The sequence below is a fragment of the Callithrix jacchus genome, chromosome 8, assembly GCF_049354715.1.
Source record: "Callithrix jacchus isolate 240 chromosome 8, calJac240_pri, whole genome shotgun sequence".
Lineage (NCBI taxonomy): Eukaryota > Metazoa > Chordata > Mammalia > Primates > Cebidae > Callithrix > Callithrix jacchus.
The window spans coordinates 47,374,578-47,397,145 of NC_133509.1; the positions used below are offsets into that span (position 1 = coordinate 47,374,578).

At 39.8% G+C, this 22,568-nt stretch overlaps 1 long non-coding RNA gene across 1 annotated transcript; it reads left to right on the forward strand.

Moving 5' to 3' along the window:
- Nucleotides 1-1,595: 1,595 nt before the first annotated feature.
- Nucleotides 1,596-21,523, forward strand: LOC144577544 (uncharacterized). The gene is made up of 3 exons (XR_013521682.1): nt 1,596-2,180; nt 11,146-11,229; nt 21,018-21,523. It is a non-coding gene; the product is annotated as an uncharacterized LOC144577544 (long non-coding RNA).
- The last annotated feature ends 1,045 nt before the right edge of the window (nt 21,524-22,568 follow it).

The following is a 22,568-nucleotide window of genomic DNA, read 5'->3' on the forward strand; positions in this document are numbered from 1 at the left end:
GGCTGTATAATTAAAGACCTTAACTTTTTCCATCATGAGTTTTTTTTCCTTATTCTTTTTGTGAATGTGTGTGAAGTTTCCATTTGTTTTAAATTTTATTATGGCACTTTTAATGTTCAGAAGTTAGGCTTCTTAGATAGTTAGATTTAATAATTTTTAGAAGTTAATTTTGTCCTTAAATGTTTGTTTATTCAGAATATCCTTCCTCCAAGATCAGAAAGATGTTCATAATGTTTCCTACCAGATTTAAAACATGGTGCTATTGTTATGTTTAGTTCTTGAGTATGTCTGGAATTTGATATGGTATACATATCAAATGAGGGCGGAAGTTAACATTCTCCCTTACATGTAGCCTATCACCTGAATAATACATTAGTCTTCTAATGATTTTACATAAAACCTTCTCAAACCATGTTTTACATGCACTTGCATTAGTTTAGAACTTTATGTTTTATTCTATTGATCTGTTTATTCCCAGACTTCTACCACAGTATTTTAATTGTTACCGTTTTTTAATATGGCTTATTGACTTTAATGAATTCCCTCTGGTTATTATTACTTTTATCTTTCTTATGATTTAAAACATTTTTCTTAGATATTTTGTAGTTCATTCTCCTGGGAAAATTTTAGAATATTTTGTTAAATAAAATATTTTTGAAAAAGAAGTATCTCATTGGTATATTTTAACTACATTTAATGTATTACATGAATCTTGGGTAAACTGAGATCTTTTCAGTATTTAGTCTTATTCATATGTGCTTTTTACTTGTGAAGTAAATTTGTTCTCTACAGACATTTTCTGAGGTTATAATAGTTGTTTCTTCTTTTTATTTTTTACTTCCATAGGTTATTGGGGAACAGTTGACGTTTGGTTACATGAGTAAGTTCCTCAGTGGTAATTTGTGAGATTTTAGTGCACGTATCACCTGAGCGATATATACTAGACCCAAATTGTGGTCGTTTATCCCTCACCCCTTCTCACCCTTCCCCATTGAGTCCCCAAAGTCTGTTGTGTCATTCTTCTGTCTTTGCATCCTCAGAGCTTAGCTGTCACTTATGAGTGAGAATATGCGGTTTCGTTTTTCATTCCTAAATTACTTCACTTAGATGGTCTCAAATTCTATCCAGGTTGCTGTGAACGCCATTAATTCATTCCTCTTTATGGCTGAGCAGTATTCCATTGTGTGTGTGTGTGTGTGTGTATATATTACAGTTCCATTATGTGTGTGTGTGCACGCGTGCGCGTGCGTGTGTGTATATATGTATCAGTTTCTTTATCTACTTGTTGATTGGTGGATATTTGGGTTCTGCATTTTTGCAGTTGCCAGTTGTGCTTCTATAAACATGCACGTGCAACTAATTCTCCACAAGGTGGAGATGTAAAGTGTTCTGTATTTATCAGTGATTTTCTTTTTTTTACTATAGCAAATCTGTTTGTTGTTGTTACTGCCAATTATGGACTCATAATTCAGTAAGATAACTGTTTAAAGGGTGATTGGGGATGAGGGTTGCATAAAACATTAGTGAAAAGTAATTTGTGGCTTAACCGATCAATGTTGATCTCTAGTTTTACTATGGCTATTACATACATGGGTTTATACATCATATACTATGAGTATTTTCTAAATTAATTTCTGGCATAATAATTTTTATCTTGTGTTAAACCACTATTTAGAAAATAGGTATTAATTTCTCCTATTACTTGGTGGAAATAATAAATACAAGATTTCTCCTCTGAATCCATCCCTTTGCCATCTGGAGCCTCACATTTTCATAGCCCCTTGTTTTCTTCTTTCCTGGCACTGAATTGCCTTCTAAAGGGATAGTCAGAACATAATGTTGTGTGCCTGGTACTGTCCCTAAGTCATTCTTTCCTGAATGATTTGCCTAGATGAAAGGTGCAACTGTTAATTACCACCTGGCTTCTTAAAGGGGAAGGGACTTTTATCCTTCCCAAAACTGCAAATACTTCTAACAAAATAAACAGGTAACAAAGTGAAACTTGCTTTTCATGTATTCTCTAGGACTTCAGAAAAATAGAACATTAGCATAGTTTATAAGGTAACAGATTTCTCCCTGAACAAGGATCTATTAAAAGTAATGCTGCATTTCCATGTCTAGCAGTGTCCTGACAGATGCTGAAGCCTATGAAGGAGGCTGGAAATGGCAGGGAAGCCACAGTAAGTATAGTGAGTCATGCCACTCTAATTGTGAGCCCTCAGTAGAATCCTAAATAAATATAACTCGCATACTTTGCACACTAATCACCTTTAGTAGTGATACAACTCATGGATAATTTTAGAACCTTTTTCTAGGGCATGTTGCAAGTACCTGGGCACAGTAGAGCCAGCGTTACCTGGCTATATGCCTTGCCCTGTTCGGAAGACAGCCTGTGCTGGCGGCTAACAAAGGAGCCGATGTCTCTTGGCCTTTTCTATGGGTCCTTGCCCAGGGCTACCTGTTACTGGTATTTGAGTAATTCCAAACTGTGCACGATAGCAGGGTTTTTCCTGAACGGTCTCAAAAATTGACTCATTCCCTCCCTTTCTCTTAGTTATCCTAGAAAATTGGGATGGATGGGCAGACATGGGAAATACGGTCCTTGTTTTCTCCTTACAGATAGTCCTGAAACTGTCGTACTGTCACTAAAATAGCTGCGTGGTCACTTTTATCTAGAGGACAGGAGCATCTAAGGTTAAGAGTTAAGCTAAAACTGTACAAAAGTTGCTGGTATTTCTTTCTATGGTGCTAAAATGATTATGAGAAAAATAATGTATTTTATTTTTAAGGAAGCACACGTTAATATGGGCATCTCAGATTGCATTTTCTCCTCTCGTATTGTATTCTAGATTCACTCTTTGCCCTTAAGAAGATGATTTCAAGGCCAGCAATTACACAGTTAGGAATAACAAGTCTCATGAATCAATTTCATTGAAACGTTTGTTTAAATTGTCTGCCTTTAGAAATAGAAACCAATTAGTTGTTTGAGAAAAGTTCTGAGAAATACAAGAATCATGGGGACAAGAGAGCAGAAGGATGTGGTGACAGATTAGTCTCTGCTTTTTCTACTCTACGTTTTACATAGAGTATACTTTTTGAAGTTCATGATACAATAAATCACTTAAATGTCTTTTATGTGTGTTTATCCTCGGCACAATGTTTCTGCTAGTTGGATTGTAGTTTGCTTTTGTGAAGAATTGATTCTGGGGCAAGAGTCTGCTCAACCTTTGTAGGGGGTAAGTTAACTGGAGGAGATGCAGGGTGGAGGTTACTTTTTCCCATCATAGCCAGGGAACCAGAATAAAACAAACATCTCCAAATTGCTGTCCTTCTGGGTTAGAGTCTTACCTTTGCTTTTTCAAGGTGTATAGAAGAATCCTTCTTTGATTTTCTGAGCTACGAGCAGCTCTCAAAAACAGGGATTTATATTTTTGGTCTCTGCAATGTCTTTATTATAGCATAAAAAAAGTGTAAGGTTAGGAGACATGGAAAATGTGTTTCTCTGGGAAATTCTGGATATGTAGTAAAAAGAGAACTTCTAGATCAGGAGTTTTAAAAATCTTCTTGAACAAAACATAACTTAGATATCAGAGACAAAATAATGTAGTTCGAACCAGGTCCTACTTCCATCTGTCCTTTGTATGTGGAGCATTGAGAAAAATTAAGAATTTCTCTGGAGAAAAGGAATCATAGATATGAAATTAACAATGATAAAAAGGATATATAGGTGCAAAATAGACAAAAATACTTTACAGAAAATGCAGAAGCAGGATCCTTACATTCTAACTGTGGGGAGTAAGGAAGCACTCTAGAGAGGAGTTGGTATTTCAGTAAGATTCAGAATATTTTAACAGGTTGAGAATTGGAGAAGGGGGAGTATTTCAAGTGGAGGCAATGCTTAAGCACAAAGGCATGAAAGGCCTTGCTACTGAGAATACTCACTTCCCAGAGGCATTAAATACAAGTAGAGTAAGTCCAGGTTTTTTTTTTTTCTCACCATGACCTAACAGCAAAATATGCAATCTGCATCAAGTTAGTTTCTTACGTGCAAAATCAGATGTAGATCGCTGTCTCAGGATGACACCTCAAAGTCCTCAGACATCAGAGGACATAAGCATTGACCAAAATTGAACAGAGCTCTGGGAGGGAGGAAAGGCTTCAGTCAGATTTTGTCGTATTCTATAAATGGATTTTTCAGATTACTTGGAATTTTGGAGTTATCTTTTTTTTTATTCTGAGTATCATTCATAGAGCTTGAAAATGAAAAAAAAAAAGTTTTTTAGAGCCTATTCCCTATGGAAAGAAGCATCCCTTTGTGAGTATTGGTGATCAGGATTAGTGGTTAGTGATTACTACTATGAATTTTCAACAGCAGGCACACTGAATTTTCAGTACTTGTTAACATTTCACTTAAAACAGGCTAGGCAGACACCTAGACAAGAAAGAGTTGCTCTGGAGTAGAGACAACTTTTAAAAATGTCTCTTGCATTATGCTTCCATAACAGAAAAACCAGGAAACAGTTTTTACCAGAAAATGAGATATCTGCCTTATGGTATCCAGATGTCATCCTTTACATCAAGTGTGTAAGCAAGATTTTTGCTTCCTTCTTTTTTTTCTTTTTATTTTTTTTGCTATATTCATCATCTGGCTGTTATCTTTGTGGAGGTGCAAACTCCTTAAAGGTTTTCCAAAAATAACAAGTGAATCAAGGGAAGAGGAGGAAGATTAGAAAAGTTTTCTGGGTTAACCACTCAGCTCTATCAACACATGAGTACTACATTCTGGATCAGGGAGAATTCTGTACTGAATGCATAAGCAAGGGAGCAAAATGGAGTTTGGAAAATATGTGCCCACATACTTGTGAGTGCAGAGTGGAGGAAAAAGGGCAGCTGAAAAGCATATGAAAATGTGCATCTACCTACCTGTTTGGATTCCTTTCTTCACTAGAGGTGAGTGGCTCCAGTAAAATCCTAGTGTTCTCATGCAGTAAGGGGTCTTTGGGTTCCCATATCAACAAAAGACTAGTTCTGAAAGAGCTGAAATAAAATAAGTACATTTGTCACAGTAACCAAAACTGTTCCTCTTTTTATCTTTATTTGGTGATTCATAAGCAGTTTAGGTGGATGATAATAGTATTTGGTATTGGCAGGGAGTCACCATTAGGAACATTAAAATAGTTTTAAAAAGGAATACAGACTTTTGACGGACTCAAGATGGCGCGGTGAGAACAACCCAGGATTGAAGCTCTCGGTGAACGTGCAGAGGGTCAGTCAGGGCCGCATTTCCAGACGGATCTTTGTTGCCCACAGAACGGGAAAATTCCCAGGTATAAAAGAGACGTGGGATGCCAGCAAAGTGGGTTTGGATGGTGCAGCTGGCGGCCGGTGCAGCCAGCGGCCGGCACTGCAGCGCAGCGGCGCTCCACAGCACTCCGCACAAAGCGCACTGGTCCGGGTGCCCTGTTGAACCGGCAATCTGAGACTTGAGAGGGCAGATTGGCATATCCATCTGATTGAACGGGACTTGGACAGTGAGCCAGGCCAGGAGATTCCAGGGAAACGGCGTTTGGGTCAGGGCAGTGGGACAAACAAAATGGCGATTCCAAATGCTCCAGGTGAAGAGTTTCACTCAGGCACAGCTGAACCCAGGATGGTGCAGCTCAGTGGGGGAGAAGCGTTTGCCATTACTGAGGCAACCTGCCCCTACTGAGGTACACTCCCATTGCTGACGAGGCAACCCGCCACAACAGAGAGACTCTGCCACAGGGCATAGCCTGTGGCAGCAGGGCAGAGCCTGCAGCAACAGGGCGGACCTCACACCAGCAGGGCGGAGCCTCGGCAGGCAAATAGTGACTAGACTGCCTCCTAGCTGGGCAGGACAGCGCAACGGACACATAAAGAAAACCCCAACCCCCCGAGACAGAGCATCTGAGAAAAAAAGGGTTTTTAAAATGAGTTCTGCTACAGCAGAATTAAATGTAGCAGCCTAACAGCCCTGAATGAACAACAGAGCTCACAGATCAGCACTTGAGCTCCTATAAAGTACAGACTGTCTCCTCAAGCAGCTCCCTGACCCCCTATATCCAGAAGACTGACATTTGGCAGGCATCATTCTGGGAGAAAGATAGCAGAAAAACAAACTGGTAGCATCCCTCACTGTTCTGCAGACAAGCAGGGCCTGGAGTGGACCTCAGCAGTCGAACAGTGGAGGGACTAGACTGGTAGAAGGAAAACCAAGTAACAGAAATACTTCATCATCAACAATCTCGGCATCCACTCAGAGACCCAATCGAAAAGTCAGCAACTACTCGGATGACAGGTGGATAAATCCACAAATATGGGAAGAAACCAGTGCAAAAAGGAGAAAACACCCGAAACCAGAACACCGTGACTCCTACAAAGGACCAGAACTCCTCACCAGCAAGGGAACAAAGCTGGACGGAGAATGACTGTGATGAAATGACAGAATTAGACTTCAGAAGGTGGATAATGAGAAACTTTTGTGAGCTAAAAGAACATGTTTTAAATCAATGCAAAGAAACTAAGAACCTTGAAAAAAGATTTGAGGAAATGATAACAAGAATGGATAACTTAGAGAGGAATATGAATGATTAAAGGAGCTGAAAAACACAATACAAGAACTTCATGAAGCACGCACAAGTTTCAGTAGCCAAATTGACCAAGCAGAAGAAAGAATATCAGAAGTTGAAGATGAACTCAGTGAAATAAAATGAGAAACCAAGATTAGAGAAAAAAGTACAAAAAGGAATGAACAAAGTCTCCAAGAAATGTGGGAGTATGTGAAGAGACCTAACCTACGTTTGATAGGTGTACCAAAAGGAACGAAGGGAATGAATCCAAGCTGGAAAATACTCTTCAGGACATCATCCAGGAAAATTTCCCCCACCTAGCAAGGCAGGCCAACACTCAAATGCAGGAAATACAGAAAACACCACAAAGATATTCTGCAAGAAGAGCAACCCCAAGGCACATAATCGTCAGATTCACCAGGGTTGAAATGAAGGAGAAAATACTAAGGGCAGCCAGAGAGAAAGGTCGGGTCACCTACAAAGGGAAGCCCATCAGACTCACAGCAGATCCCTCGGCAGAAACTCTACAAGCCAGAAGAGAGTGGGGGCCAATATTCAACATCCTTAAAGAAAAGAACTTTCAACCCAGAATTTCATATTCAGACAAACTGAGCTTCATAAGTGAAGGAAAAATAAAATCCTTTGTGAACAAGCAAGTACTCAGAGAGTTTGTCACCACCAGGCCTGCTTTACAAGAGCTCCTGAAAGAGGCACTACACATAGAAAGGAACAACCAGCACCAGCCATTCCAAAATCACACTAAATGCTAAAGAGCATCAACATAATGAAGAATCTACATCAACTAACGAGCAAAACAGCCAGCTAGCATCAAAATGGCAGTATCAAATTCACACATAACAATATTAACCCTAAATATAAATGGACTAAATGTACCAATCAAAAGACACAGACTGGCAAATTGGATAAAAAACCGAAACCCATGGGTGTGCTGTATCCAGGAAACCCATCTCACATGCAAGGATACACAAAGGCTCAAAATAAAGGGATGGAGGAAGATTTACCAAGCAAATGGAGAGCAAAAAAAAGCTGGAGTTGCAATTCTCATCACTGATAAAATAGAATTTAAAGCAACAGAGATGAAAAGAGACAAAGAAGGCCATTACATAATGGTAAAAGGATCGATACAACAAGAAGAGCTAACGATCCTAAACATATATGGATCCAGTACAGGAGCACCCAGATACATAAGGCAAGTTCTTAATGACTTACAAAAGGACTTAGACTCCCACACAATAATAGTGGGAGACTTTAACACTCCACTGTCAATAATAGATCAACCAGACAGAAAATCAACAAGGATATCCAGGGCTTGAACTCAGACCTGGAGCAAGGAAACCTGATAGACATTTACAGAACTCTCCACCCAAAATCCACAGAATATACATTCTTCTCAGCACCACATCACACCTACTCTAAAATTGACCACATAATTGGAAGTAAAGCACTCCTCAGCAAATGCAAAACAACTGAAATCATAACAAACAGTCTCTCAGACCATAGTGCAATCAAGTTAGAACTCAGAACTCAGAATTCAGAAACCAACCCAGAACCACACAGTTCATGGAAACTGAACAACTCGCTCTTGAATGTTGACTGGATAAACAATGAAATGAAGGCAGAAATAAAGAAGTTCTTCGAAACCAATGAGAACGAAGACACAACATGCCAGAACCTCTGGGACACATTTAAAGCAGTCTCTAGAGGAAAGTATATAGCAATAAGTGCCCATATGAGGAGAATGGAGACATCCAAAATTGACACCCTATCATCAAAATTGAAAGAGCTAGAGGAGGAAGACCAAAAAAACTCAAAACCTAGCAGAAGACAAGAAATAACTAAGATCAGAGCAGAACTGAAGGAGATAGAGACATGAAAAACCCTTCAAAAAATCAATAAATCCAAGAACTGGTTTTTTGAAATGATCAACAAAATAGACAAACCACTAGCCAGATTGATAGAAAAGAGAGAACAACCAAATAGATGCAATAAAAAATGATAAAGGGGAAATCACCACAGATTCCACAGAAATTCAAACCATCATCAGAGAATATTACAAACAACTCTATGCACATAAACTAGTAAACCTGGAAGAAATGGATAAATTCCTGGACACCTTTGTCCTCCCAAGCCTAAACCAGGAGGAAGCTGAAACTACGAATAGACCAATAACAAGGTCTGAAGTCGAGGCAGCAATTAAGAGCCTACCACACAAAAAAAGCCCAGGTCCAGATGGGTTCACAGCCGAATTCTACCAGACACACAAAGAGGAGCTGGTACCATTCTTCTGAAACTATTCCAAATAATCCAAAAAGAGGGAATCCTTCCCAAATCATTTTATGAGACCAACATCATCCTGATACCAAAACCCGGCATAGACCCAACAAGAAAAGAAAACTTCAGGCCAATATTCATGATGAACATAGATGCAAAAATCTTCAATAAAATATTGGCAAGCCGATTGCAAGAGCAAATCAAAAACCTTATCCATCATGATCAAGTAGGATTCATCCTGGGGATGCAAGGCTGGTTCAACATACGCAAGTCTATCAACGTAATTCACCACATAAACAGAACCAAAAACAAAAACCACATGATTATCTCAATTGACGCAGAGAAGGCATTCGACAAAATTCAACAGCCCTTTATGCTAAAAACCCTCAATAAACTCAGTATCGACGGAACGTATCTCAAAGTAATAAAAGCTATTTACGACAAACCAACAGCCAATATCATACTGAATGGGCAAAAACTGGAAGCATTCCCTTTGAAATCCGGCACTAGACAAGGATGCCCTCTCTCACCACTCCTATTCAGTATAGTACTGGAAGTTCTAGCCAGAGCTATCAGGCAAGAAAAAGAAATAAAGGGCATTCAAATAGGAAAGGTGGAAGCCAAATTGTCTCTATTTGCAGACGACATGATAGTATACCTAGAAGACCACATCGCCTCAGCCCAAAAACTCCTGAAACTGATAAGCAACTTCAGCAAAGTCTCAGCATATAAAATCAATGTGCAAAAATCACAAGCATTCCTATAACACCAATAACAGACTTAAAGAGAGCCAAATCAAGAAGGAACTGCCATTCACAATTGCTACAAAAAGAATAAAATACCTAGGAATACAACTCACAAGGAACATAAGGGACCTTTTCAAGGAAAACCACAAACCACTGCTCAACGAAATAAGAGAGGACACAAACAGATGGAGAAATATTTTATGTTCATGGTTAGGAAGAATCAATATCATGAAAATGGCTATATTGCCCAAAGTAATTTACAGAATCAATGCTATCTCCATCAAGCTACCATTGACTTTCTTCACCGAACTGGAGAAAACTACCATGAACTTCATATGGAACCAAAAGAAAGCCTGCATAGCCAAGTCAATTCTAAGCAAAAAGAACACAGGGGGGGCATCACACTACTGGATTTCAAACTATACTACAAGGCAACAGTAATCAAAACAGCATGGTACTGGTACCAAAACAGAGATATAGACCAATGGAACAAAACAGAGGCATCGGAGGCAACACAACATATCTACAACCATGCAATCTTTGATAAACCTGACAAAAACAAGCAGGGGAAAGGGTTCCCTGTTTAATAAATGGTGTTGGGAAAACTGGCTAGCCATGTGCAGAAAGCAGAAACTGGACCCCTTCCTGACACCTTACACTAAAATTAACTCCAGATGGATTAAAGACTTAAACATAAGACCTGGCACCATAAAAACCCTAGAAGAAAATCTAGGCAAAACCATTCAGGACATAGGAGTAGGCAAGGACTTCATGACCCAAACACCAAAAGCATTGGCAACAATAGCCAAAATAGACAAATGGGACCTGATCAAACTGCACAGCTTCTGCACGGCAAAAGAAACAGTCACTAGAGTGAATCGGCAACCAACAGAATGGGAAACAATTTTTGCAGTTTACCCATCTGACAAAGGGCTGATATCCAGAATTTACAAAGAACTCAAACAGATTTACAGGAAAAATCAAGTCCATTCAAAAATGGACAAAGGATATGAACAAACACTTTTCAAAAGAAGACATACATGAGGCCAACAATCATATGAAAAAATGCTCATCATCACTGGTCATTAGAGAGATGCAAATCAGAACCACATTGAGATACCATCTCACGCCAGTTAGAATGGCGATCATTAAAAAATCTGGAGACAACAGATGCTGGAGAGGATGTGGAGAAAAAGGAACACTTTTACACTGTTGGTGGGAGTGTAAATTAGTTCAACCATTGTGGAAGACAATGTGGCGATTCCTCAAGGCCTTAGAAATAGAAATTCCATTTGACCCAGCAATCCCATTACTGGGTATATATCCAAAGGACTATAAATCATTCTACTATAAGGACACATGCACACGAATGTTCATTGCAGCACTGTTTACAATAGCAAAGACCTGGAACCAACCCAAATGCCCATTGATGATAGACTGGTTTGGGAAGATGTGGCACATATACACCATGTAATATTATGCAGCAATCAGAAATGATGAATTTGTGTTATTTGTAGGGACATGGATGAATCTGGAGAACATCATTCTCAGCAAGCTGACACAGGAACAGAAAATGAAATACTGCATATTCTCACTCATAGGTGGGTGATGAAAAATGAGAGCACATGGACACAGGGAGGGGAGTACTAAACACTGGGGTCTATTGGGGGGAAAAGGGGAGGGCCAGCGGGGGGGGGAGCTGGGGAGGGATGGCCTTGGGAGAAAAGCCAAATGCGGGTGAAGGGGAGAAAGGAAGCAAAACACACTGCCATGTGTGTACCTATGCACCTGTCTTGCATGTTCTGCACATGTACCCCAAAACCTAAAATGCAATAAAAAATTAAAAAATAAATAAATAAATAAAATAAAAATAAAAAGGAATACAAATTTTTATGCAAAGGAGGTTTAGTTTTATTGCCATACAATGTCAGAGCAACATGAATTTGGTAAATGCCTGCTTTTCATAAAAGTTAAAGTTTACTGGCTGGGCGCGGTGGCTCACGCCTGTAATCCTAGCACTTTGGGAGGCCGAGGCGGGTGGATGATGAGATCAAGAGATCGAGGCCATCCTGGTCAACATGGTGAAACCCCATCTCTACTAAAAATACAAAAAATTAGCTGGGCATGGTGGCGTGTGCTTGTAATCCCAGCTACTAAGGAGGCTGAGGCAGGAGAATTGCCTGAACCCAGGAAGCGGAGGTTGCGGTGAGCCGAGATTGCACCATTGCACTCCAGCCTGGGTAACAAGAGCGAAACTCTGTGTCAAAAAAAAGAAAAGTTGAAGTTTACTGATAGATCACTGCTAATGCCTTAGGGAGAAAGTATTATCTCACCAACTCAGGGGTGAAAATATTTAAAATGCCTCTTTAATTGGTGTGCAACAAAGCTAAATAAAAAGAAGGAAAGATCTGGGTTGTTTACATCTTGATTCAGAGAACTAACCACAAAAATGCATTGTCTTTGACAAAATCTGGCATTAAATTTGTGCATCCCCTTATAGAGTATAAAACACTGTCATTCATATGTATTTATTTTTATATTGACTCTCTTGCTGCATTTCATATATATACTAAGCGGCTATTAAATGGCCATGAGGTGCCTTGAAACAGTTATTCTCACTGTAGGTATCATGCCTTTTCTCCTAATTCTGATGCTTTAACTTCAAGTTTTCAGCAGGGATATGCAAATTTTAAGTTTTCCAATAGAGAAGATCTTCGGGGAAGTTCATGGATTTAGGAGGCAACTGTCTTCTATTTCCTGTTTTAGTTCTGGTCTTATTGTTCATCTCCTTCTTCACATCTCTATTCTTCTCTTCCCACTCTTCCACTTCCATCATCATCTCTTGCCATCAAGCTTAGCTCACCCATGGGGCAGAGGTTGTGATTATGAGGGAGTAATCATTCCACGCCACCTTCTTTGTTCTTCATTTGAGTTAAAATTTATCCAGTTATTATTGATGAAGAAGAAAAATACCTTTTTTATTCTCTCTCTCTCTCTCTCAAATAATCCTCCTCTTCTTTGGTTATTGACTTTATCCTTTATATCTTCCCCACTTTATCAACTCTCCCCCAAATATCTAACCACAGAAATTCCAAAGCAGCTGTTTTCTGGGACAAAATGATCCTCTGTCTCCCTGTTTGGGCACCACCCTTGCATACCAGAGATAGACAGGCTGTTCTGATCTCCCTTTGCCTAAGAATCCAGTTAACCACCTTCACAGGCTTCATTCCATGGGCCACACATCAGCCCATGGCTTCAGTAATACAGAAAGATGTAATTGTTAAATTTCAGTGCAGAAGCAGGAATCAGTATATTTTGCCCATAATGGCAGTAAATCTGACCCCTCTACCACCACACACACAAAATCACTCCCAGCTGTATCAACAAACAGAGGTTTCATTTAAAATCCAAACTCTGACATCATAGTTTCCTAACTTTAGGAAGTCTTCTCCTAAACCAAGCAATATCAGGCTAGAAGGAGCAAGATGGGTGGGGATTCTCTCTGGATATGGAAATGTGTTTTCCGGCAGATATGGGCTCGCCCTTCCGATCCATTCTGAACAGCACCAATGAATGATCTATGTAAAAAGATAGACATGATAGACATAATTTAGTTTAGGGAGTAGAAATTCAAATCTTCTACAGAGTCACAGGCAAGCCAAAAAATAGTAGCAAGAACAGAAACAAATGATAGTTTAGGTTAACTTTGGTATTAACATACATCAACTGCTGTGGTGATGTAGTCATTGGCCAGTCTCAAGGAGTGGTTCAAAATCTCTGCACCTGTGGCATGGAGGTGGCAGTGAGACACTCAAGTCCCATGTCAGGACAGAGGGACTTGTTCTTCCAGCTGTGGGAGTGTGGCAGTAGATGGTTCCCAGTTGATTCTCCTCCAAGAACTGGCCTCGGCCATCAGTGCTGCCTTGTCCAAAGTCAGGTCCCATCCCCATGGTCTTCCCACACCAAATGGCTGTCCTGTGTGCCTCAGTGCAGCACAACTCTGGAGCCACCACAGTCCCAGGGCTTCTGCTAGGATGGCTGGGGCCTCTGCCATGCATGCATCCCAGTCCAGCCTCTCTTGGCCCAATCCTAAAAGCAGTCCTTCATAAAGCTTTTACATGCAATCTCAGAGCCTCAGAGTCTGTCCTCTGGGATCCTGATCTACCACAAATTCTTTCAAAACAGTTAAAGTATGTTGGAACTTGCTGAAGAAAACAATTCCTGGATATCTGCCACAGCTATTCTCCATATTCCAAGGAATAAAACAAAATCTTCTTACCAAGAATCCTTAGAATTCCCCTTGCTCTGAAAGAACCGAATTTTATCTCTAATCAACCCACAGAGGTGAGATGTCAACAGCTCCACCAGGTACCCCAGTAGTAAATGTCATTTCCCACTTGTCATCACCAGTTCCTTTAAGTGAGGAGCATTTTGAGCAACTGGTTTTTTAAAGGAGTCAGAGAGTACTCTCATGTTAATATCTATAGAATGATAATTAGAAAAGATAAAAGGATCCTTATATGGATTAAGAATTATTTTCTCATGTAAACATGACTACAAATCTGTTCACATTTTTGTTCCATCTGTCCTGATCCCTGAGTTTTTAGCGCATTGGCAACAATGATTGGCTCAGTTCTTTTACAAAGTTTATTTTGATTAATTGGTTAAATTTTTAGTAATTTAAATAAAGTTTGATTTTTTTTTTTTTTTAAAGACAGAGTCTTACTCTGTCTCCCAGGCTAGAGGGCAGTGGCATGATCTCAGCTCACTGCAGCTTCCACCTCCTGAGTTTAAGTGATACTCCTGCCTCAACCTCCTGAGTAGCTGAGATTATAGACACACACCACCATAACTGGCTAATTTTGGATTTTTAGTAGAGATGGGGTTTAACCATGTTGGTGAGATAGGTCTTGAACTCCTGGCCTCAGTTGATCCACCCGCCTCACCCTCCCAAAGTGTTGGGATTACAGGCATGAGCTACTGTGCCCAGCCATATTTATAGTTTTAAAATCCTTTTTAGTCACTCTGCAGCCCCCATGCTCCCATGTTCTGTAGCTGACTAGAGGTTTATGAACTTTTTAAAGGTAAGTTAGGATGGCTTTTAGTGGGTAAAACCTTCTCTTCCAAACTCTGTGGGTGCTGCTCAGAAATATGATACTTGTTCCTCAAATAAATGGTTAATTTGTTGATTCACAATTTGGGATTTTCAAATTTATGGCTTCCAAGTTCTACATCAGATACTAAAATCAGGTTATCAGATAGGCAGGTAGTTTAGCAAAGGATATATGCTTATTTTATTTCTTAGGTTCTAGAAAATGTGGTCTAAATCTAGATCTGCTCATGATTTTATTCTTGGAAAATCCTCCCTCTTCAGGAGTTGGGGGATGACCACAGTCAAAAACTGAAAAGAGTGTTTAGAGTTGGGAGCTAAGCAAAACTTCTGGTATCAAATCTATACCTTCCTTTCTTCAGTGGCTTTGAAGGGAAATCATAGTCAATGAAATGGAGGAAAAAGGAAGAATGTGGGGTTTGGGGGGTATTCTTATTGAAGTCTATTAAATTATATTACCTAAATATAATTATAGTAAAATACACAAATTTCAAATTTTGATGAATGTACACATCCCAGTTAAGACACAGAATGTTTACATAGAACTTTGCATCACCCTAGAAAATTTCCTCATGCTTCCTCTCAGTCAGTCCCCAGCCCTCACCCCAGAAAGTCAATCTCTGTTTAGATTTTATGCTGACAAATTAGCTTTGCCTGTTTGTCTATTACTTTCATTTCTATATTGTTAACTTTTTAGTTCTTAAATTTTTTGTGGGTACATAGTAGCTGTATATATTTATGAGGTGTATGAGATGTTTTGATACAGTCTTTGCCTATTCTTGAAATTCACATAAATAGACTCTTGTGTCTGGCTTCCCCGTCCTGTCTCTGGCCTCAACATATGGTCTTTGAGAGTCATCCACATTCTCACATGGATCAGTAGTTAATTCCTTTTTTTCTGCTTTGGTTGACGCATTTTCCATTGTATAAATATACTACAATTAGTTTATCCATTTTCCTGTTAATGGACATCATGTTGCTTTTAGTTTTTGGCTGTTGTGAATAAAGCTGCAAAGAACATTCTTGTACAAGTTACTTGGTGGACATATGTTTTCGTTTCTTTTGGGTGAACACCAAGGAGATGAATTGCAAGACCATAAATAATATTTGGGATTTTTAGGCTTTTAAATGTTAACCATTCTAGTGGGTGTGTAGTTGTATCTTATAATGGCTTTAATTTTATTCCCCTGATTACTAACGGTGTTGAGCATTCTTACATCTTCTTCTGTGAAATGTCTATCTAAACCTTTTGCCCATTTTTATTGGGTTATTTATCTTGTTAAAAACTAATTTAAATTGCCCAAATACAAATCCTTTGTGAAACATCCGTATTTTTAGTGTTCTATTTTATATCCTCTCTTGGCTTTTTATGTTTACCCTTTTACTTTATTCTTCAGTAGTTGATCTATGGACTATTCTTTCTATATCTGTGTATCTATATATCAATCAATCATCTATCTGATATGGTTTGGCTGTGTCCCCACCAAATGTCATCTTGAATTGTAATCCCCATAATCCCTACATGTCTAGGGAGATACCTGGTGGGTGGTGATTGGATCATGTGAGCAGTTTCTCCCATGCTGTTCTCATGATAGTCAATAAGTACTCATGAGAGCTGACGGTTTTATAAAGGGCTCTTCCTTATTCACTCTTCATTCTTCTCTCTCCTGCCACCATGTGAAGAAGGTAGTTGCTACCCCTTTGCCTTCTGCCATGATTGTTAAGTTTCCTGAGGTCTCTCTAGCCATGTGCAACTGTGAGTTAATTAAACCTCTTTCCTTCATAAATTACCCAGCCTTGGAAATTTTTTTATAGCAATGTGAAAACAGACTAATACACTATCTGTCTGTATTAGTTTGTTCTCACACTGTTACAAAGATGTACCTGAGACTGGGTAATTTATAAAGGAAAGAGGTTTAAATGGCTCCCAGTTCTGCAGGCTGTATAGGAAGCAAGGCAGCATTTGCTTCTGCGGAGGCTTCAGGGAGTTTTGACTTATGACAGAAAGCAAAGCAGGAGCAGGACCAAGATGAGTGGTGCCACACACTTTTAAACAGCCACATCTCACAAAAACTCACTGTCACAAGAACATTGCCAAGGGGGCTATAGTGTTAAACTATTCACGAGAAACTGTCCCATTTTCTAATCATGTCCCACCAGGCCCTACCTCCAACGTTGGGTATTACAATTTGACATGAGATTTGGGTGGGGACACAAATCCAAACCATATCACTGTCTGTCTATATATCTTTTACTGTAGTATGTCTTGAATTAACATAATACCACTTCATGTGTAATGTAAGAGGCTTACAACTGTATAATGCCATTTGCCTTCCTGATCTTTTTTGCTATTACTGTCGTACAATTTGCTACTATAAAGATTACAAGTCTCAAACTACAAGGCTTTTATTTTAACTTTAAATCTATTTTTTCAAATATATCAGGAAACAATCCTATTCTGTATTTATCTCCTTCTTTACCATTTCAGGCACTATGTAAGCTTTCCTGTAGAACAACGTTACCAACTTTCAGACTAGTATTTCAGCATGAAAACTTGATTTTTAGTATTGCTCACAATGTAGGTCTACTGGTGAAGAAGTCTCTCAGCTTTAGTTGATATGAACATGTCTTCATTTCATCTTTACTTTGAAGGATGTTACTACCGGATATATGTTCATTTTTCGGATATAGAGAACTCTAGGTGGATAGACCAGACCCCTTTTTTATAAAATGAGATATTACTGTTTTCCTGAAAAGTCAGCCATTATTTTTTAATTGTTGTACTTCTATATATTGTCTGTTTTTAGAATATTCTCTCTTTTCAGAATGTGTTGTTATGTGCTTACAGTGTGTGGCCGTTATCCCCACAGACTTTTTGTGTTTTCCTATCACCTTCTTCTTCTGAGACCAAGTACAGAGACAGTGACAGCTTGCTGTTTTCTCGTCAGGCCTCTCCTGCCCTACTTGGTATTTTCTTCAGTCTTTTTTTTCTTTCTTCATTTTGGATTGTTTCTTCATGTACTAAATTCAACATTAGGGCCTGCTCCAAGACTGCGTCTGTTGACTGATATGTTTCCTGAATATGGGTCGTACCATCTTATTTCTTTGCCTATCTCATATTTTGTTGAAAACCAGTCATTTTAACATGATGTCAAACCTCCGGATTCTGATTTTCCTCCCAAAGGTGGTTGTCATTTTTTTGTTGCTGCTGCTCTTGTTGTTTTAGTAAGTTGCCTGGACTTAATCTGCAGAACCTGTTTCCCCACTGAAGTCACGCAGCTGTTTGTTTCTTTTCTTTTTTTAAAATTACTCTTTCATTTGATTAGCTTGGCTTCCCATGGAATTCCCCTGCATCTCATAGGTGAGTGTTCACTCAACGACGGGTCACATGTTGTGCTCAAACATCTCAAGCCAGCAGAGCCTCAGCCTTCTGTTGATAAGTCTTTGTGTGTAACAGGATTATGTTCTGAGTTCTGACAGTTTTCAAGTCTTCCCTGCATTTTACTTTCAACTGGGCCCTTCTGGGTGTCCCCTGAGCATGTGTGCAGCATCCAGTCTGCCTGGGGTCCTATTTAGGCTTTCTGCAGTGCTCTCATTTCTAGGATCTCCCTGCTAAATGTCTGGTTAGTCTGCCAGCCTGAAATGCACCCCATCTGTGAGAGCAATCTCAGGCTATGCGGTGTGTGGGTTACTAGTCCTATCACTTTTACTGACAGTCCCACTAGGCATGAGTGAGCCCTGCTAGCACGAAGCTGCTGGTTTTCATGACCAGCCCTGCCCTGGTAGAACTACCAAGACCCCTGAGCTGGAGAGATGAAGGGAGCAGCCCCAAGCAAGAATGCCATGGAGGCCCAAAGTCTGTCCGTCTTTTATTTAATGAATAAATGCTTCTCAGTTGGTTTGTTTGCTTATTTTCTTGTCTTTTCTTAGTTTCTAAAGGTCTAAAATTATTTTTTGACAACTTTATCCAATTTTATAGTAGTTTCTTGGAGAGATTTACTGATTATCATGGTCAGAAATCTTGCTCTGACAGATATATTTTGACAAAGGAAAGGAGAGACAGAAAAAGACAAAGGCTATGATAGCATAAGACAATACTAGGAACAATTTTTCGTGTAATTTGTGAACCTGTAACTAAATTGGCAGGCTGTTGGTTCAAGGAGCTGTAAGGATTAAATGTCCCTGAATAGAGTTATTTTAACCAAATGACTCAACGATGAAACATGTTTAGTAATATGTGTAATTATTGTGTTATGGGAATTAAATGCTAGTGTAAAGAATTTATAGAAAAATATATAATTATATTTTATACATATGTATATGTATATTTTTTGCAGTATATGTGATATATACTATAAAAATTATAATTATTAGTACCATATCTAGCTCAGAAAATCTTTAGTTTTTTTAAGTTATGAGAATGACTGAGGATCCTGGAAGACTATTAGTATCAGCATTTTTCCTTGATACTTCACTTAATGAAAATTGATGTCCTCCTAAATTACATGTTAAATATTAGGTGTTGTATTTCTTGCTGTTTGTTTCTGTCTGATATTAGGGACAGAGGGAAGTTACCATCCCCTCCACCTCTGCTCCCACACTCTGAAATCTTTACTAGGACCTCAAGTTCCCTTAACTGGGAGCAAAGCCCTTTCCTTCCAGCAGCAACTAGGAGAAGTGGGGAACAGGCAGGGTGACGGCTTCTCAACACCCTGCTATGTGGCTGGCTCACAGCCTTCTCAGCTTGTATGAAGAAAAGGAGTTTGTGGGCCACCTGATGGCCCTGGCTCTGAAGAGATGGAAGGAAAAGGGGGTCTTCTGAGCATCAGGAAGCTGAGGCTGTCTGTTGGGAGGCTTCTCTGACACCACTCCCTCACCTTCCACCAACTGCTCACCTGCCTCCAGGCTCTGGCAACTGGGATACTTGCCATGGGCCTCTAGGCCAGCATGGAAATCCCCACAGCAGAGGGAAATCCCAGCAGAGGCCTAGGGCCCCCATGGACAGCACTCAGGCCTGCAGGCCCCGAGGGGCTACAGGGAGGAGTAGGAGGGCCAGCTGCTTCCCACTGCTGCCTCAGGAGAACAGGGCAGAAGTGGACTAGCCTAGAGACCTTACTGATTTTCACTGAACTTCTGCCCAGTGTCTGCTGGCCCCTGATCTTCTGGTCTCTTGTAAGATTTTTTTTTCTGGGTGTCAAGGATTGGACTAATCAAGCTCCACCTTTTGTTTGTGTGACTTTTGTGTTTCGCCTCTTTCCCCAGATATCAGGTTAGGGTGTGGTAGTGCTGCACTACTTCTTCAGCCATGTATCTTTCTACAGTCCCCTCCCTATTTCTCTGCAGGTTCAGCTTTTGTTTTAAAATTTTTTTTTTCTTGAGTTAGGGTCTCATTCTGTTATCCAGACTGGAGTGCAGTGACACAATCATAGCTCACTGCAACCTTTGCCTCTGGGGGCTCAAGCCATCCTCCCACCCTCCTGAGTAGCTGGGACTATAGCCATGCCTGGCTAATTTTTGTATTTTTAATAGAGATGGAGTTTCACCATGTAGTCTAGGCTGATCTCAAACTCCTGGGCTCAAGCTATATACCTGCCTCAACCTCCCAAGGTGGTGAAATTATAGGCATGAGCCACTGTACCCAGTCTCTGCAGGTTTACCTTTTAACCTTTTACATGAGTTCATCAGGGCAAATTTTAATGGTATTCCAAATAGAATACAGAACATTCTGGTAATTCACCAATGCACTGTTTCTTGATCGTAGTTGCTCATTATAATTACGAGGTGGACGAAGGTATTTGAAAATCCTGGTGCGCAGGCTGTGCACTCCACTCCAGTGAGACCAGAATCTCTGGTGGTGCAATCCGGGTAGTCTGTACTAAGAAGCACTGCTCTCATGGAAAGTAATACCTTTATGTGGCACACTAATATTTATCTTTGCTGTTTTATCTTAAACCAACATTTGCCACATCCTCAAGGGGCACATTAGAATATTAATTGGCAAAGAGTATAGCGATGCAGAAACTGAATTATAATGGTCTCTATTGCAGCGTGTAAATAATTCTGAGGTCGTGTTGGCAGAATGCCCTTCAGTGTCCTTCTATTTGCTCTCTGCTTTGGTGGCTGACAGCCTAAGAGAGACTTGCCTCGGGAAAGCAAATAAGAAAAAACAAATAAAACTATAGATACGAATGTTGTCAGATTTCAAAGACTGCTGGCCCATTATGTAAAATGCAATGACACATTATTACAAATATTTACCTTAATTTTTCCCCCCTGTAGGCTTTGTTCTCATTTAAACCTGAATGGCCATTGACTTCTTTTGAAAAAGAAAAAAATGGTAAGTCTTTCATTGCCTTTCTCATAAGCGTGACTTAGATTTCCTATTCCTGCTTTTTGAGATGACCCGATTGCCTCTGTTTCAGGCTCCGTGGTTCATTTCTTCAACCTCTAAACCGTTTCAGCTTCCTTTAGGCCATGGATAGAAAGCTGGTGAAAAGTCAGCAAATATTTTCCATAAATAGCTGTTGGATCCCAAACCTCCACAAACCAACTTTTGAGTTTTTTTCTTTTTAAGGAGAAATAAGTAGAGAAGTGAGAATCAGTTTTAAGGATCTGGTGCCTAGCGAGGTGCTGGCAAGCAGTCTGAGAGCCCCAGAAACTTGTAGAGAACCTGAAACACGGTGCCTGATGGAGCTCTCCTCTATTTTTAATCGAGGATGGTATTTGGGAATTAGCAATCAGAAAGTATTTTTCAGCATGGGAGAGGTAAGAGGGAAGAATGTGTTATCCAGTCCAATTTTGGCAATTCCATTTTAGAATTTTCTTTTAATTGGAGGAGGATATTGTTTGTTTGCTTTTTAAAGAAAAGAATCACAGTTATTTTAGGATGTGTGATCCAGGAAGATATTATATTCAGATCTCTTTAAAAGAAAAGCATTTAACTTTATTTTGAGATTCAATCTCCACTTGAAGTTTCCTCATAGTGCATAAGTTTGTCCAGCGTATTTCTGTAGTCACTGGGAAGAGTAAATGACAGTTCGAAATAGAAGGATCGGGACAGCTGCATATGACAGGCAGGTTGCACACCGCAAATGCTGTGGGGTGCCATTGCTGAGACTGCAATACAAGCAGTATTCCCTGGACCTGTGAGCTTCAGTGGTCCTGAGAAGGAGACTGGGCTTTCTTCATGCAAGTAATGACAGTGAAGAATCACAGTTGTCATTGCTACCTCTGCCTACAATTATTAGTTGACTGTGTACTTAAGGTTATTCAGTAATTTTATTTTGAGATCTGGTCTATGCATTACCTCTTTAGCTCACTTTAGAGGTAATAGCATAGGCATAGGAAGAACATCTACTGACCTGGTAGAAAAGATGCTCTGATAACATATGCATTGTTTGTTTGGACAATAATAATATTCCTAGGAGCAAAGGTCAGACTATGCCTTTGATCATTTTCCCAGATAGTCTTTTAGACACAGCACCACAGCTGGGGCAACCATGAAGTACAGCTAATTTTCCAGTAGAGGACAGAACTATGGTTTGCTATGCAGAATAATCTCAGCCTGCTATTATTGTTATTTTTCTCCCAGTTTTTCTTGTCATTCCCATGATGATGTAATAGCTCAGTTCTACCCAAGAGTCACAGAAAATTAGATGGAATTGATTGGTCTGGTCCTCTGGATAAACATCTCTTGCCATTGTCACTCTGATGGTCCCCTCTTAGCCCGGTCACCTGAACTCTCCATATGATTCTGGAATCTGGGTGTCTCTTGGACTCTCAGTGAAGTTCCTCTGGAGGAAAGACCATCCTCTCAGTCCATAGACAAGC